The following is a 15,079-nucleotide window of genomic DNA, read 5'->3' on the forward strand; positions in this document are numbered from 1 at the left end:
TACAAGGTGTACCTGTGTAATGATCATGCTGTTTAATAATCAGCTTCTTGATATACCACACCTGCCAGGTGGCTGGATTATCTTGTCAAAGGAGAAATGCTCAGTAACAGGGATGTAAATACATTAGTGCACAACATTTGAGCGAAATAAGCTTTTGTGCGTGTGGAACATTTCTTAGATCTTTTATTTTAGCTCATGAAACATGGGACCAACACTTTACATTACGTTGCGTTTATATTTGTGTTCAGTGTATATCTCTTGCAATGCTCAAAATGACAGTAGATGTCTTATTATCTTGAGCTGCTATTGAGTTACATGCCATTTGTTCTACTTTCTTAACATTGTGCTCTGGGGTTACATTGTGCAACCTGAGACCGGCAGATACAAGATAGCAAACCTGCAGACAATATTCACATGTTGCATTTACATTTTTGTTCAGTGTGGTTGTATACTCTGACCTTAAAAGGAAATTGCAAAATTGCTCTACGTCATATGGTAGATGCAAGATAACACACCTGCAGACAATATTAACTGGAATGACAAACCTGTTGACTCTGGTTCTTGCAGCTGTTTTTTTAAACTCAAACTTGTAATGGATAAGGTATCTGTTATGGTCTAGAAGGAGATATTTAAATAGATAGTAAAGTAATTGTTAGTTTGACAGGCTGGCTCGAGAGTAAAAAACGAGTGTTGATAAAAAAAAGTCACCTTGTCTGAGAGTGATTTACACGGTTATCAAAACATCACGTCAGGGTACGCCTACACGAAACACAGCCCTTATTTTAAGTGTTTCTAAACTCCTCTATGGGAAAAACGATTAGAAACATTTCCCTGTTTAACCGCTAGACTTAATGGGTATTATGACTCATACAGTGGTACTTTATAGGCTACCTTGAAAATCAGACATTTCCTCTTCAAGGCTATTTGGTCCTTGAAAAGTCCTTGAAGTTATGGTAGCCGATTTAGAAGTGCTAATGCTTCAATATACTGTAATTATTCAGTTATTTCATTTCTATTCCATTTTTATGAGAGATGTAACCGCTTTCGTTTGTTTTCCTGCCTTTTCAATTGACAGGGGTTGCGCTAAGTGACCCTCCCCTATAACCAAAACAATAATTAAAACAAAGTGGATAGCTGAGAACACTACTGTCTACCCTTTAGACAGAACCTTATATATGCAGTTTTATAAATTGTTCTCCATCCTGTCAGCATTACATGGCAACGCAGCAATTTTGTTATTGCACTGGGCTGTGGGCCAGAAGGTTGTGGTTTCACAGACCACCGTGGACTATCATCGTGTTTGCAGGTCCGAGAAAAAATGGCCTTTTATAAACTTTTCATGCAATGCTACATAATTTTACATATTAGCGGAATCTTTTGTAATACCACAGACATTACCGGAATTATAGGCTAAGAATGGACAGAGAGATGGGCCTATGTATTCATCTTATCATAGTTGTCCAATGCCAAATCAGTGTGTCTTGTTCGCAATGAAACTGACACTGTTTGCAAATAATAAAATCTGAGGCGTCATTAGGAATCTGAGCATGGCACTTTCAAAAGTTAGGCCTACCTTTCCACCCCAGACAGAGTAGGCCTACAGACACAGAAAACTTTACACTTTAACTGCTGACTACTCTTCTACTCTTCTTCACAAGTATCTCCCTAAAAGCCGTCTGTGTGTAAACATCTTGTATTGTACATAAAGTGAACATCTTAAGGATTAGCCCCTTTTTTTAAATGTTTTGCCTAAAATGACATACGCAACTCTAACTGCCTGTCGCTCTGGCCCTGAAGCAAGGTATGCATATTACATTTACATTTAAGTCATTTAGCAGACGCTCTTATCCAGAGCGACTTCTTGGTACCATTTGAAAATAAACACTTTGCAGTTTATGGAAATGTGAAAGGAATGTAGTAGAATATAACACAATAGATCTGGTAAAAGATAATACAAAGAAGAAAAAAAACGTTATTTTGTATTTCTTTTTGTACCATTATCTTTGAAATGCAAGAGAAAGGCCATAATGTATTATTCCAGCCCAGGTGCAATTTATATTTTGGCCACTAGATGGCATCAGTGTATGTGCAAAGTTTTAGACTGATCCAATGAACCATTTCATTTCTGTTCAAAATGTTGTATCAAGACTGCCCAAATGTGCCTCATTTGTTTATTAATAATTTTTCATGTTCAAAATTGTGCACTCTCCTCAAACAATAGCATGATATTATTTCACTGTAATAGCTACTGTAAATTGGACAGTGCAGTTAGATTAACAAGAATTTAAGCTTTCTGCCAATATCAGATATGTTTGTGTCCTGGGAAATGTTCTTCTTACTTACAACCTCATGCTAATCGCATTAGCCTACGTTAGCTCAACCGTCCTGTGGAAGGGACACCGATCCCGAAAAAGTTTTAATCAATTGATAGTGACAGAATTACATTACTTCCCAAGCAAAGTAAATGTTTTGTCTCCTCAGTTATATAAGGTTGTAGCTCAGCCTCTGAATTGTCGAAGAAACAAAACAATGATATCCCCATATGCTTCAGAGGCACGTCTTTCTCGTGTACGTTATAGCTTGTTTCTAGCATAAAGCATCGCAGAACAAAGCTAAGAAGGGGGTAGTGCCTATGCTTTTTGCCATTTTCTTTAATAAAAGGTAGGACTATGGCATACCCTCAATTTGAGTTTTGGTTTTAACTTAACAGCCCTTCACTGACAACCAACACGAAGGTAGTCTATTTACCTTCTATTTAAAGAGTGCACGGTGTTTTTTTTTATTTATTTTATTTCACCTTTATTTAACCAGGTAGGCAAGTTGAGAACAAGTTCTCATTTACAATTGCGACCTGGCCAAGATAAAGCAAAGCAGTTCGACAACATACAACAACACAGAGTTACACACGGAGTAAAACAAATATACAGTCAATAATACAGTAGAAATACAAAAAAAAGTCCATGGTGGCAAAGTAAATACAATATAGCAAGTAAAACACTGGAATGGTAGATTTGTAGTAGAAGAAAGTGCAAAGTAGAAATAGAGTTAATGGGGTGCAAAGGAGCAAAATAAATAAATTAAATAAATAAATACAGTAGGGAAAAAGGTAGTTGTTTGGGCTAAATTATAGATGGGCTATGTACAGGTGCAGTGATCTGTGAGCTGATCTGACAGCTGGTGCTTAAAGCTAGTGAGGGAGATAAGTGTTTCCAGTTTCAGAGATTTTTGTAGTTCATTCCAGTCATTGGCAGCAGAGAACTGGAAAGAGAGACGGCCAAAGGAGGAATTGGTTTTGGGGGTGACCAGAGAGATATACCTGCTGGAGCGCGTGCTACAGGTGGGTGCTGCTATGGTGACCAGTGAGCGGAGATAAGGGGGGACTTTACCTAGCAGGGTCTTGTAGATGACCTGGAGCCAGTGGGTTTGGCGACGATTATGAAGCGAAGGCCAGCCAACGAGAGCGTACAGGTCGCAGTGGTGGGTAGTATATGGGGCTTTGGTGACAAAATGGATGGCACTGTGATAGACTGCATCCAGTTTGTTGAGTAGGGTATTGGAGGCTATTTTGTAAATTACATCGCCAAAGTCGAGGATCGGTAGGATGGTCAGTTTTACGAGGGTATGTTTGGCAGCATGAGTGAAGGATGCTTTGTTGCGAAATAGGAAGCCAATTCTTGATTGGTGGAGGAATTGACTGACAAATCTATGGATATAGCAGCCAATAGCCTAATTTTGTCTGTTAAACAGGTAGGCCAACCTCTTATTTCTTATATAGGAAGAAATAGGCTCCAACACAAAGCCCTCTTGTTGGTTGAAATGAATTATTCCTTCTCGAATTTGCCTAGGCTCGTCTGCCTAGGCTACACAGTAATGAAATTATGCGCGCATCATTGGCTTTCCTGTCAGATCTTGGTCACGTTTTGAACCAAATAATTGATTAAAACACTGTTTTTCATTGAAGGTCTACAGTAGCCTCAGTAGCATGGTGTTGCACCGTGGTGCAGCCGGAGGACATCTAGCTTCTGTCCTTCTCTGGGTACATTGACTTCAATACAAAACCTGCAGAGATCATCCGTTCACCTACTCTGCATCTCACAAAGACACAGCAGTTAGAACCAAAAATTTCAAATTTGGACTCATCAGACCAAAGGACAGATTTTCACCGGTCTAATGACCATGAATACCTGATTCATGCAGTCTCCTCTGAACAGTTGATGTTGAGATGTGTCTGTTACTTGAACTCTTTGAAGCATTTATTTGGGCTGCAATCTGAGGTGCTGTTAACTCTAATGAACTTATCCTCTGCAGCAGAGGCAACTCTGGGTCTTCCTTTCCTGTGGGCTTCCTCATCAGAGCTAGTTTCATCATAGTGCTTGATGGTTTTTGTGACTGCACTTGAAGAAACTTTCAAAGTTCTTGACATTTTCCGGATTGACTGACCTTCATGTCTTAAAGAAATCATGGACTGTTGTTTCTCTTTGCTTATTTGAGCTGTTCTTGCCATAATATGTACTTGGTCTTTTACCAAATAGTGCTATCTTCTGTATACCACCCCTACCTTGTCACAACGCAACTGATTTCCTCAAATGCATTAAGAAGGAAATAAATTACACAAACGTACTTTTAACAAGGCACACCTGTTAATTGAAATGCATTCCAGGTGACTACCTCATGAAGCCGGTTGAGAGTGTGCAAAGCTGTCATCAAGGCAAAAGGTGGTTACTTGAAAGAATCTCAAATCTAAAATATTTTGATTTGTGTAACACTTATCTATCATCATCATAAGGGTTAGGCTTCAGGCTTAGGCTAGATTACTTATTACAATCAACAGCAGCAGGCTTAGCTATTATTTGTAGGAAACATATGACATTTCACAGATAAACAGACACCTAATGAGATACCTAGCTATTTAGTTATCTAGCTAATTATAGCTATGGGGATCATAGCTAGCTACATTTTACTGGTAAAATAGAGCAATCCTACAACAGCATTCTTTGGCTGGCTAGCTACATATCGAATCACTAGCCAGTTCGTTTTAGCCCAATGACAAATGCTCTTCAATTTTATGTTTTACAGCTTTCAAAGAAAACATTAACATAAAGACAAGAGAAGATCTAAATCAAGTAGGCTAGCTAGCTAACTACCGTGTCTCGTTTTGGCTAATTGTCTATTTGGCTTGTTATCAAAAGTTAATTTCACAGACTCATCAATACTTAAAACCAATTTCTGTGTTCTATTCATACGCTGTTCTAATAACCAATTTCTTTGTTCTTGCAAGTGGCTGACTGTACAAATCAAACCTATCAGGAGCTGCAATTTGGCAGGACGCCCAGATGTTGTTTTGAGAACGAACGACCGTGTTTTGAGAACAAACGAAAGATATCAGTTTCAAGGTTTCAGCTTAGAGAGAAGCCTCGTGAGGTGTTGGTCTATCACATGTTATGAAACAGTATTGGTCTGTCACATGAATGAAACAACATGGTAATGATTAATTCATTATGCTAAATCATGCAAATCCAACTTATCTGTGTATAGCCGTATATAAGACAACTGCTGGCACTACCCCAGGAGAGCTTCTGACAGACGTGTACTATGGTGCATTGAGTTGGTTGGAACCTCTCCAGCGCGCTGACAATAAACAATGATTCATTTAAGATTGACTTCGAGTGTCCCTGTGTAAGAATATTTCCACAACATTTGGCGTCACGAACCGAATTATTGATTCTGCCTGCGGAGCTTTCCAGTTGAGGTCTGCGAGGAAAACCGGTGGAGCATTTTATGAAGCATGAGGGAAATTCATGTCCGACCAATAGAGGATGAGGACCTGTCCAGATCCTTACTGTGAGCTGCCCAGGAGGAGACACATCATCCATGAACAATTGAGGGACGGCAACTGATTTCAGTAAGTCAATTTAAATGAATCCGTATAAAACGGGGAAAGAAAAGTAACACATAAAAAGGTACCCATAGTCTTATAGAGAGAAGACTATTCACTAGTTTTAAGAGAAGACTAGAGCGAGGGCAACCGTACCATGTAAAGCCCCGCTGACAGCTATCTATAGGTATTTAGAAGAAATGTCTATGTGGTATGCAGCCACAAAAAAATTACACAAGGAATTTTTGAGTACGGGGTGTGTCAAGAGGTGAGTGTAGCTGGTGCGTCGAAGTCAGGTGCAGGAGAGCAGAGATGAGTGGACAAAGCACTTTACTAAGGCAATCATTTGCACAGAACGAAACTGCGTCACAAAACAAATGCCCAACAAACCAGTGAGGCAGCACAAAGTACAAAAACACAAGTACAAAGTACAGGCTGCACCAAAGCACGGGTAATAAAATAAACCCGGCGCAAACCAGCCGGAAGCGTGCCAACCTCAACAATAAACAATTACACACAGACATGGGGGGGAACAGAGGGTTAAATACACGACATGTAATGAGGGAATGAATACCAGGTGTGTGGGAAAACAAGACAAAACAAATGGAAAATGAAAGGTGGATCGGCGATGGCTAGAAATCCGGGGACGTCAACCGCCGAACGCCGCCCAAACAAGGAGAGGGACCGACTTCGGCGGAAGTCGTGACAGTACCCCCCTTTGACGCGCGGCTCCAGCTGCGCGCCGACACCGGCCTCGGGGACGACCCGGAGGGCGAGGTGCAGGGCGATCCGGACGGAGACGGTGGAACTCCCGCAGCATTGAAGGGTCCAACACGTCCTCCACCGGAACCCAGCATCTCTCCTCCGGACCGTACCCCTCCCACTCCCACTCCACGAGGTACTGAAGGCCCCTCGCCCGACACCTCGAGTCCAGTATGGAGCGAACGGAATACACCAGGGCCCCCTCGATGTCCAGAGGGGGCGGAGGAACCTCCCGCACCTCAGACTCCTGGAGCAGGCCAGCCACCACCGGCCTGAGGAGAGACACATGGAACGAGGGGTTAATACGGTAATCGGGGGGAAGCTGTAACCTGTAATTAACCTCATTCAATCTCCTTAGGACTTTAACCTGTTGGGGCTAGGGGGCAGTATTTTCACGTCCGGATAAAAAACGTACCCGATTTAAACTGGTTACTACTCTTGCCCAGAAATGAGAATATGCATAATATTAGTAGATTTGGATAGAAAACACTCTAAAGTTTCTAAAACTGTTTGAATGGTGTCTGTGAGTATAACAGAACTCATATGGCAGGCTAAAACCTGAGAAGATTCCATGCAGGAAGTGCCCTGTCTGACAATTTGTTGTCCTTCTAGGTCATCTCTATCAAAAATACAGCATCTCTGCTGTAACGTGACATTTTCTAAGGCTTTCATTGGCTCTCAGAAGGCGCCAGAAAGTGGAATGAGAGCTCTGCAGTCTCTGGGCGAAAAACAGCAGGAGTTTTTGTGAGTGGTCAGGCAGGGAACACTGACACTGGAGCGCGTGTGCACGAGAGGACTCCATGTTTTTCTTTCTCTCTTTGAACGAATACAACGTTGCCCGGTTGGAATATTATCGCTATTTTACGAGAAAAATCGCATAAAATTGATTTTAAACAGCGTTTGACATGCTTCGAAGTACGGTAATGGAATATTTTGAAATTTTTTGTCACGAAATGCGCCCGCGCGTCACCCTTCGGATACTGACCTCAACGCACGAACAAAACGGAGCTATTTCGAACCAAAACAACATTTGTTGTTGAAGTAGTAGTCCTGGGAGTGCATTCTGACGAAGAACAGCAAAGGTAATCCAATTTTTCTTATAGTAAATCTGAGTTTGGTGAGGGCCAAACTTGGTGGGTGTCAAATTAGCTAGCCGTACTCAGAATATTGCAAAATGTGCTTTCGCCGAAAAGCTATTTTAAAATCTGACACCGCGATTGCATAAAGGAGTTCTGTATCTATAATTCTTAAAATAATTGTTATGTATTTTGTGAACGTTAATCGTGAGTAATTAAGTAAATTCACCGGAAGTTTGCGGTGGGTATGCTAGTTCTGAACATCACATGCTAATGTAAAAAGCTGTTTTTTGATATACATATGAACTTGATTGAACAAAACATCCATGTATTGTATAACATAATGTCCTAGGAGTGTCATCTGATGAAGATCATCAAAGGTTAGTGCTGCATTTAGCTGTGGTTTTGGTTTTTGTGACATATATGCATGCTTTGAAAATGGCTGTGTGATTATTTTTGGCAGGGTACTCTCCTGACATAATCTAATGTTTTGCTTTCGCTGTAAAGCCTTTTTGAAATCGACAGTGTGGTTAGATTAACGAGAGTCTTGTCTTTAAAATGGTGTAAAATAGTCATATGTTTGAGAAATTGAAGTTATAGCATTTATGAGGTATTTGTATTTCACGGCACACGATTCCACTGGCTGTTGACTAGGTGGGACGCAAATGTCCCACCTTGCCCAGGGAGGTTAAATGGCCCCACAAACCGCACCCCAGCTTCCAGCAGGGCAGGCGGAGGGGCAGGTTTCGGGTCGAGAGCCAGACCCGGTTCCCCGGTGCGAACACCGGGATCTCACTGTGGTGATGGTCACCGCTGGCTTTCTGGCACAGCACGGCCCGCTGAAGGTGAACATGAGCAGCGTAGGAAGGAGACGGACTGTTGGAAGAACAGGCATTTCTCAGCCTTGACGTACAGGTCATGCTCCAACAGTCGACCCAGCACCCTGCGTACCAGGGACACATGCTCGGCGCGTGCAGCGGAGTATATCAGAATGTCATCATTATACACCACTACACCCTGCCCTGGCAGGTCCCTGAAAATCTCATCTACAAAGGCTTGGAAGACTGATTAAGCATTCATCAACCCATACGGCATGAAGGAGGTACTCATAATGCCCTGAGGTTGTACTGAACGCCGTCTTCCACTCATCTCCCTCCCGGATATACACTAGGTTGTAAGCGCTCCTGAGATCTAGTTTGGTGAAGAAGCGCGCCCCGTGCATTGAATCAATCGCAGTGGTGATGTGGCGATAAGAGGTAGCGGGTAACTGTACCTCACAGTGATCTGATTTAGGCCTCAATAGTCAATACATGGGCGGAGACCTCCCTCCTTCTTCACAAAAAAGAAACTCGAGGAGGCGGGTGAAGTGGAGGACTGAATATACCCCTGACGCAGGGATTCGGAGACATATGTTTCCATAGCCACCGTCTCCGCCTGTGACAGGGGATACATGTGACTCCTGGGAAGTGCAGTGTCTACTAGGAGATTTATCGCACAATCCCCCTGTCGATGGGGTGGTAATTGAGTCCCCTTCTTTTTGGAGAAGGCGAGAGCCAAATCGGCATATTCGGGGGGAATGCGCACGGTGGAGACCTGATCTGGACTTTCCACCGTAGTAGCACCAACGGAAACTCCTAAACATCTCCCCGAGCATTCTCGCGACCACCCCGTGAGAGTCCTCCGTTGCCATGAAACAGTGGGGTCATGACAAGCTAATCAGGGTAGGCCTAGCACCACGGGAAACGCAGGAAAGTCAATGAAGAGACTGATTCTCTCCGTGAACCCCCCTGCGTCACCATGCCCAGAGGAGCGGTGGCCTCCCTAATCAACCCTGACCCTAATGGTCGATTGTCCAAGGCGTGAACTGGGAAGGGCATAGCCACTGGAACGATGGGGATCCCTAAACTATGGGCAAATGATCTGTTTATAAAATTCCACCCGCGCCTGAATCAACGAGCGCCTTATGCTGGGAATGCGGGGAAAACACAGGAAAACTGACAAACAAAAACACGTGTGCAACAGAGGGCTCTGGGTGAGAATGGTGCCTTCTCACCTGGGGTGACGGCAGAGTGCCCTGCCTGCTGCCTCGACCCCCAGAGGAACCAACCCGACACCGACCGGCATGAGACGGTACCTCCTCCGGTCTCCCTGAGCGCAGCACCTCCCAGCTCCATGAGCATCGGAGCGGTGGTGCTGGGGGATGGAACCGACAGACCCCTATCTGGATGTCTGTGGGTGGCCAGCAGGTTATCCAGCCGAATGTACAGGTCCACCAGCTGGTCGAAGGTGAGGGTGGTGTCCCTGCAGTCCAACTCTCGACGGACGTCCTTGCGCAAACTGCAGCGATAGTGGTCGATCAGGGCCCTGTTGTTCCATCCCGCGCCGGCGGCCAGGGTCCGAAAGTCCATAGCGAACTCCTGGGCGCTCCTCGTCCCCTGCCTCAGATGAAAGAGACATTCACCCGCCGCTCTACCCTCGGGCGGGTGGTCAAAGACTGCCCGGAAGTGGCGTGTGAAATCCTCGAAATGGTCCAACGCCGTATCTCTTTCTCCCCACTCCGGGTCCAACGCCGCCCGAACAAGGAGAGGGACCGACTTCGGCGGAAGTCGTGACAGGGTGTTATTTATGTGCATAGCAAGTAACAACAGAGAGATTCGTTAACGATACATGTGGGTAATGAGGAGATTACTGAGTGTGTTTGGGAATAGTACTAAGTGAATGTGGATGTGAAAGTTGAAATTGATTGGAATTTGGCTGATTGAAATTTGGATAACAAAAGCTGATTGAAATTTGGATTATAGATGGATTGAAATTATTACTAATAAGATTGAAATTTGGATGGAGATACTAAATTGAGAAAAATGTGGATAACAAAAGAAATGTGGTTAATAAGAGGTTTGAAATTGAGCTATTGAGTATTGAGTGAATGGGAGCTGTCAGGGGACTAACTTACGTGTGAAAGAGATGGATGAATGCAACAACCTGTTCTGTGTGAGCTGAGTTTTCCAGTTCTGTATGAGCTGATTAGCAACATTATCTAGGGTCTGTCCAACACCGCCATTGGATCTACAGGTAGAGGATAACGTGTCTCCGAAATCTCAGAGGATAACATGTCTCCGAGGATAGCATGTCTCGTTAGTAAGGAGGATAACATGTCTCGTTAACGTCGAGGATAACACGTCTCATTGGTAACGAGGATAACATGTCTCTGAGGACAACACGACTTTAGATGATATGAGGATAACATGTCTCATCAGTGGAGTTTGATGTATAACGTTATTATGAATGGAAAGAAGAGAACTATTTCCAAATATGCAGTTTAAATATAACTAGTGTAAATATCTAAACCCCTGTATGAATAGAACACTGGTGTAGATGAGGAATTTGGGATGTAACACAAGTGAATAATGGGTTACTAGAGAAAGTAACATAACATTTGTATAATGGGTTATTATGATGATCTGATGAAGTAAGAATAGAGAAATAATAATAATATACAACTAGCACACCGACATGTAGACGTGAGTGGTGACAAAGTATTCTGAGGAATGTTCAGAGTGGTCCTTTATGGATCATTTCTATGATAAGGTTACAACATTGTACAGGACTTGACTTACACTTAACCAATAAAAGATTTCCTCCACCCTGATAATGCCTTTTGCAATAAGCCCTGTTAAATAGAACCAATTCATTTTGAACATGATTTTCTGTTGACTAAACATAAAAGGCTCCAATTTATTGTAATCCCGATGGATTTTTTTTTAATATCCCAAATGATGAAGTTCTAAACCAATTCGTGAGTAGACAAAATGAATACTGCATCTGTTTCCCTGTTATCTCAGGTGCCAGACTTATTATGGACTGAGTGCGACATCTACTGGGGACTGAGACAGTGCAACCCAGTTAATATATATTGATCCCTCCAAAGCATTACATATCAATCTTAAAATAACAGACATTTTAATAAATATTGAAGTAGAAACTGAATATCCAACAGATTGGTAATAAAAATATAGTGTAACTTTTTGAAGGTATACTAAAATGAGAACAATGCCTTCCAATATGGAGAAAGTTATCATGTTTGTTATGTTTTGTTTTAACCCTTGCAATAGGGGAAAAAGCAAAATGTGGTTTGAAAGTGATCTGTGTGTATAAGCAGTAGTGATGAGATATTCCTATTGGAACCAGCAGGGTTTTAGTAGAAGGAAATGGATTATGGAGACTAGTGAAAGTAAGTAAATGAAGTAAATAATGGTCATTAGCAATCTAATAATGGAATATTTGAGTAATTTGAAGGAGTAAGACAGAGGGATTGCGGGACACCATAGCATCTGATATGACTGAGTATAAATGTGTCTGAAGCATATTTCTGTATACGCATGGGTTTATTAAGACTTCCTGCCCAAGATGCAGTAAACTCGATTAAATTAAGAATTTTTAGTACTGATTAAAGTGTAGCATAGTGAAAACTAAGTACATGTTTAGTTTCTTTCTTCCAGGACTGATGGAATGTCCGCTAACAAGTATTTTTTTTAATGTTTATCAAGGATTCTGTATATCTCCCTTTGAAGGGGCTTCCTGAGGCAGGTGCCTTGGGAGAGCAGTAAAAAGTGCCGGATCCAGCTGTTAAGGGACCTCAAAAATTAAGTAAGGCCTGGCCATTTTGTTTCTGTTTACCCTATGATTTTTGCCACACACATGCCAGCACCCACACACAACCCACCTGTTAAGTAATATTTGTTAGTGGTTAATACTCTGTTTGATTTAGAAGTGTGGTTTTCTTTTTTTGGGGGGGGGGGGATTTTCACGGGCTAGAAAGAATGCTGTACACAAATGAAATTATCTATTGTCAGAGTTTTGGTTGCACACATGTAAATTGTCTTGATTAGAAGAAATGTACTGAATAACCCAATGTAAACCTGATACACAAAATGTTTGAAATATCTTTAAATAATGTCTGAGGTACAGGAAAACAAACACTCACTTAATAGGGCTGACTGACCTCTGACCTCTGTTCTGACTTCCTGGTGAGGCCTGATCACCCTTACTAGGAAGATAGGAGACATTGTTTTTTATGGGCTATGTAAAAACAAATAATTAAGAAGAAGTTTATAATTTATCAATAGTCGTTTGTGTGATTCAGACCACGAGAAGGACAGAGGGAGAGAGCTGTCTCTAGTCTACTTTACCATTACCTTATGGGATGCAATTATTTCTTTATGGAGTTATCAAGAGATAATACAATTTTATTGATTCTAATTTATTTATATTTGATTTAACAGGCAGTGTTGTTGTTTTTTTGGACGTGTGTCCAAAGGGGGAATTACCAGTCCCCTGGGGCCCTTTGGTAAATATGCAAATTGTTTTTTTTTCACATGCCTGCCTGGATGACAGTCACCATGGATGACAGTCATTCTAAATTAATAGACATTTTCCCCCACCTCAAGTGATATATGTGTATTGCTGTTGTTGTTTTCTTTTCTTTGTTTTTGTCCTGCTTCAATAACAAATCTCACCAGATTGGGTTTGCTGGATGGTCGGGATTTCTCCCTGAGGATTAGCCCTCTAACTCCCTGACCTGTAACTCTGCAGTGAGATCGCCAAGATGATAGGGGAGTATAAGCCAATTTGGGAGGGAAATGGTTTCAACTGTGTGTTGTTATTCTCTAAGACATTTGTCTTAGAAGTCTGGATTTCCTGAGTTACAAATGCCCTAAACCAAACTGTTGTTCTGGTCTGTACTCTATCGAGGTAATGGCGGAGATGGTGTCTAGATGCATGGAAGATAATTCGGCCGATGAACAGTGTGATCCTCAACACCCCCTCTAACCGGCTGAAATTGGTGAAAATGGCGTTCAGTATGGTCCTTCACCACTTCTACCGTGAGACCTGAGTCCAAGCCAGCAACCTGTACACATCAGTCGACGCTATCAACTGCCTTTTCTCTCATGTTTTTTCTCTCAGGAGCGACATGGGGTGATGTGGGGTGAGCATGGAGAGAGATCCAGTCCAAACTTCTCTCATGCTGCTGGTGTACTGGTAGGATAATGGACAAAGGCCTAATGGACTGTAAAGGACAGTGGCGGCTCAGGTGAGAGACATTATCAAGGGCCATCCACTTTGAACATGTGCCATTAAAAGGACAAACTGAAACACTATCTGAAGAAGAACATGAAGAAACGGCAGGAAAGGAAGAATGAGTGCCCGTAATTGATTTAGGCTTGTCGAAAATTGTTTATTTGGGGTATTGGGTTGATTGTGGAGGTTTGCACACTGCAAAATGTTGTAATTTAGACTAACAATGCATTGAAATACCAATCTGTCATTACCACAAGTGATGAGAAAAGTGAGGGTCTTAAATTAAAGTGACAGATCCAACGTGAAGCACTAAATTTGGGTTGGATAATGTATCAATAATTTTGATTATGATTTGGAAAGGCAAAACTTCTAGAGACAGAGCTGTGCCCTAAAAATGAGGAGAGACACTAGATTGTTACAAGGTTAGCCCAAGCTACAATCTCATTCTTAGCAAGGTTGGTGTGAAACTGTTATAACGTGATCTCTCTCTCTTCCCTGTGAAATGTTATTAACATACTGTAAGGCGATGTGCCTCTCTGGCTGATAAGATTTCAGCAGCTATCTTGCTTTCTACTCCTCCAGAGGATGGTGAAGAGGATGGTGAAACAGTTAGATGCCAACTCTGGATGAGCCCCCATTTCCTCCGGGTTATTTTCCTTTTAGCAAGTTGAGAGTAAGGTCATCTAAACCCTTAACCTGTTTACATTATGTTGAACACTGAGCTGATGAGCAAGTTAAACAACTGGGTTTTATGTTTTGACTAGGTGGATGTCCCAGGGACAGTTAGTGAAAACATAGGTCAATGCAACCCAAGTGTGGAAAGAAATATGGAAACAATGGTTAACATCAAGATATTTATTCACCTCTGAATCTACAGATCCGTTGTGTATTTTTGATACTCACTCCCATTAATAAAGTATAACCTTTATTATGATTATAGTAATACCATACTAAGTGGATTGTACAACCCAGAATAAAGGGTTTGAAATGATGAAGTGTCTGTTTTGTACTTGTGTTGATTTCCCTTACTTTAATAGAGTATAGAATATTTTGATATAGAAGCTAGAATTGAATGGTTATCACACATAGTGATAAGAGGATGGAATGTAATGGGAATATTAATGTTTGCTTTTCTTATAACCAATTTCTGTGTTCTATTCATGTGCTGTTCTAATAACAATTTTCTATGTTCTTGCAAGTGGCTGACTACAAATAGCACCTATCAGTACCTGCAATTTGGCAGTACGACCAAACGTTGTTTTGAGAACAAACGACCGTGTTTTGAGAA

The 15,079-nt window shown here is 41.9% G+C and overlaps 1 long non-coding RNA gene across 1 annotated transcript; it reads left to right on the top strand.

The window, feature by feature from the left end:
• Positions 1–5,574: 5,574 nt before the first annotated feature.
• On the top strand, positions 5,575–14,782 carry LOC106603012 (uncharacterized). Its single transcript, XR_001328344.2, has 4 exons — positions 5,575–5,902; positions 12,261–12,360; positions 12,996–13,060; positions 13,233–14,782. It is a non-coding gene; the product is annotated as an uncharacterized lncRNA (long non-coding RNA).
• Positions 14,783–15,079: the final 297 nt, after the last annotated feature.

Source organism: Salmo salar, chromosome ssa04, assembly GCF_905237065.1.
Source record: "Salmo salar chromosome ssa04, Ssal_v3.1, whole genome shotgun sequence".
Taxonomy (NCBI): domain Eukaryota; kingdom Metazoa; phylum Chordata; class Actinopteri; order Salmoniformes; family Salmonidae; genus Salmo; species Salmo salar.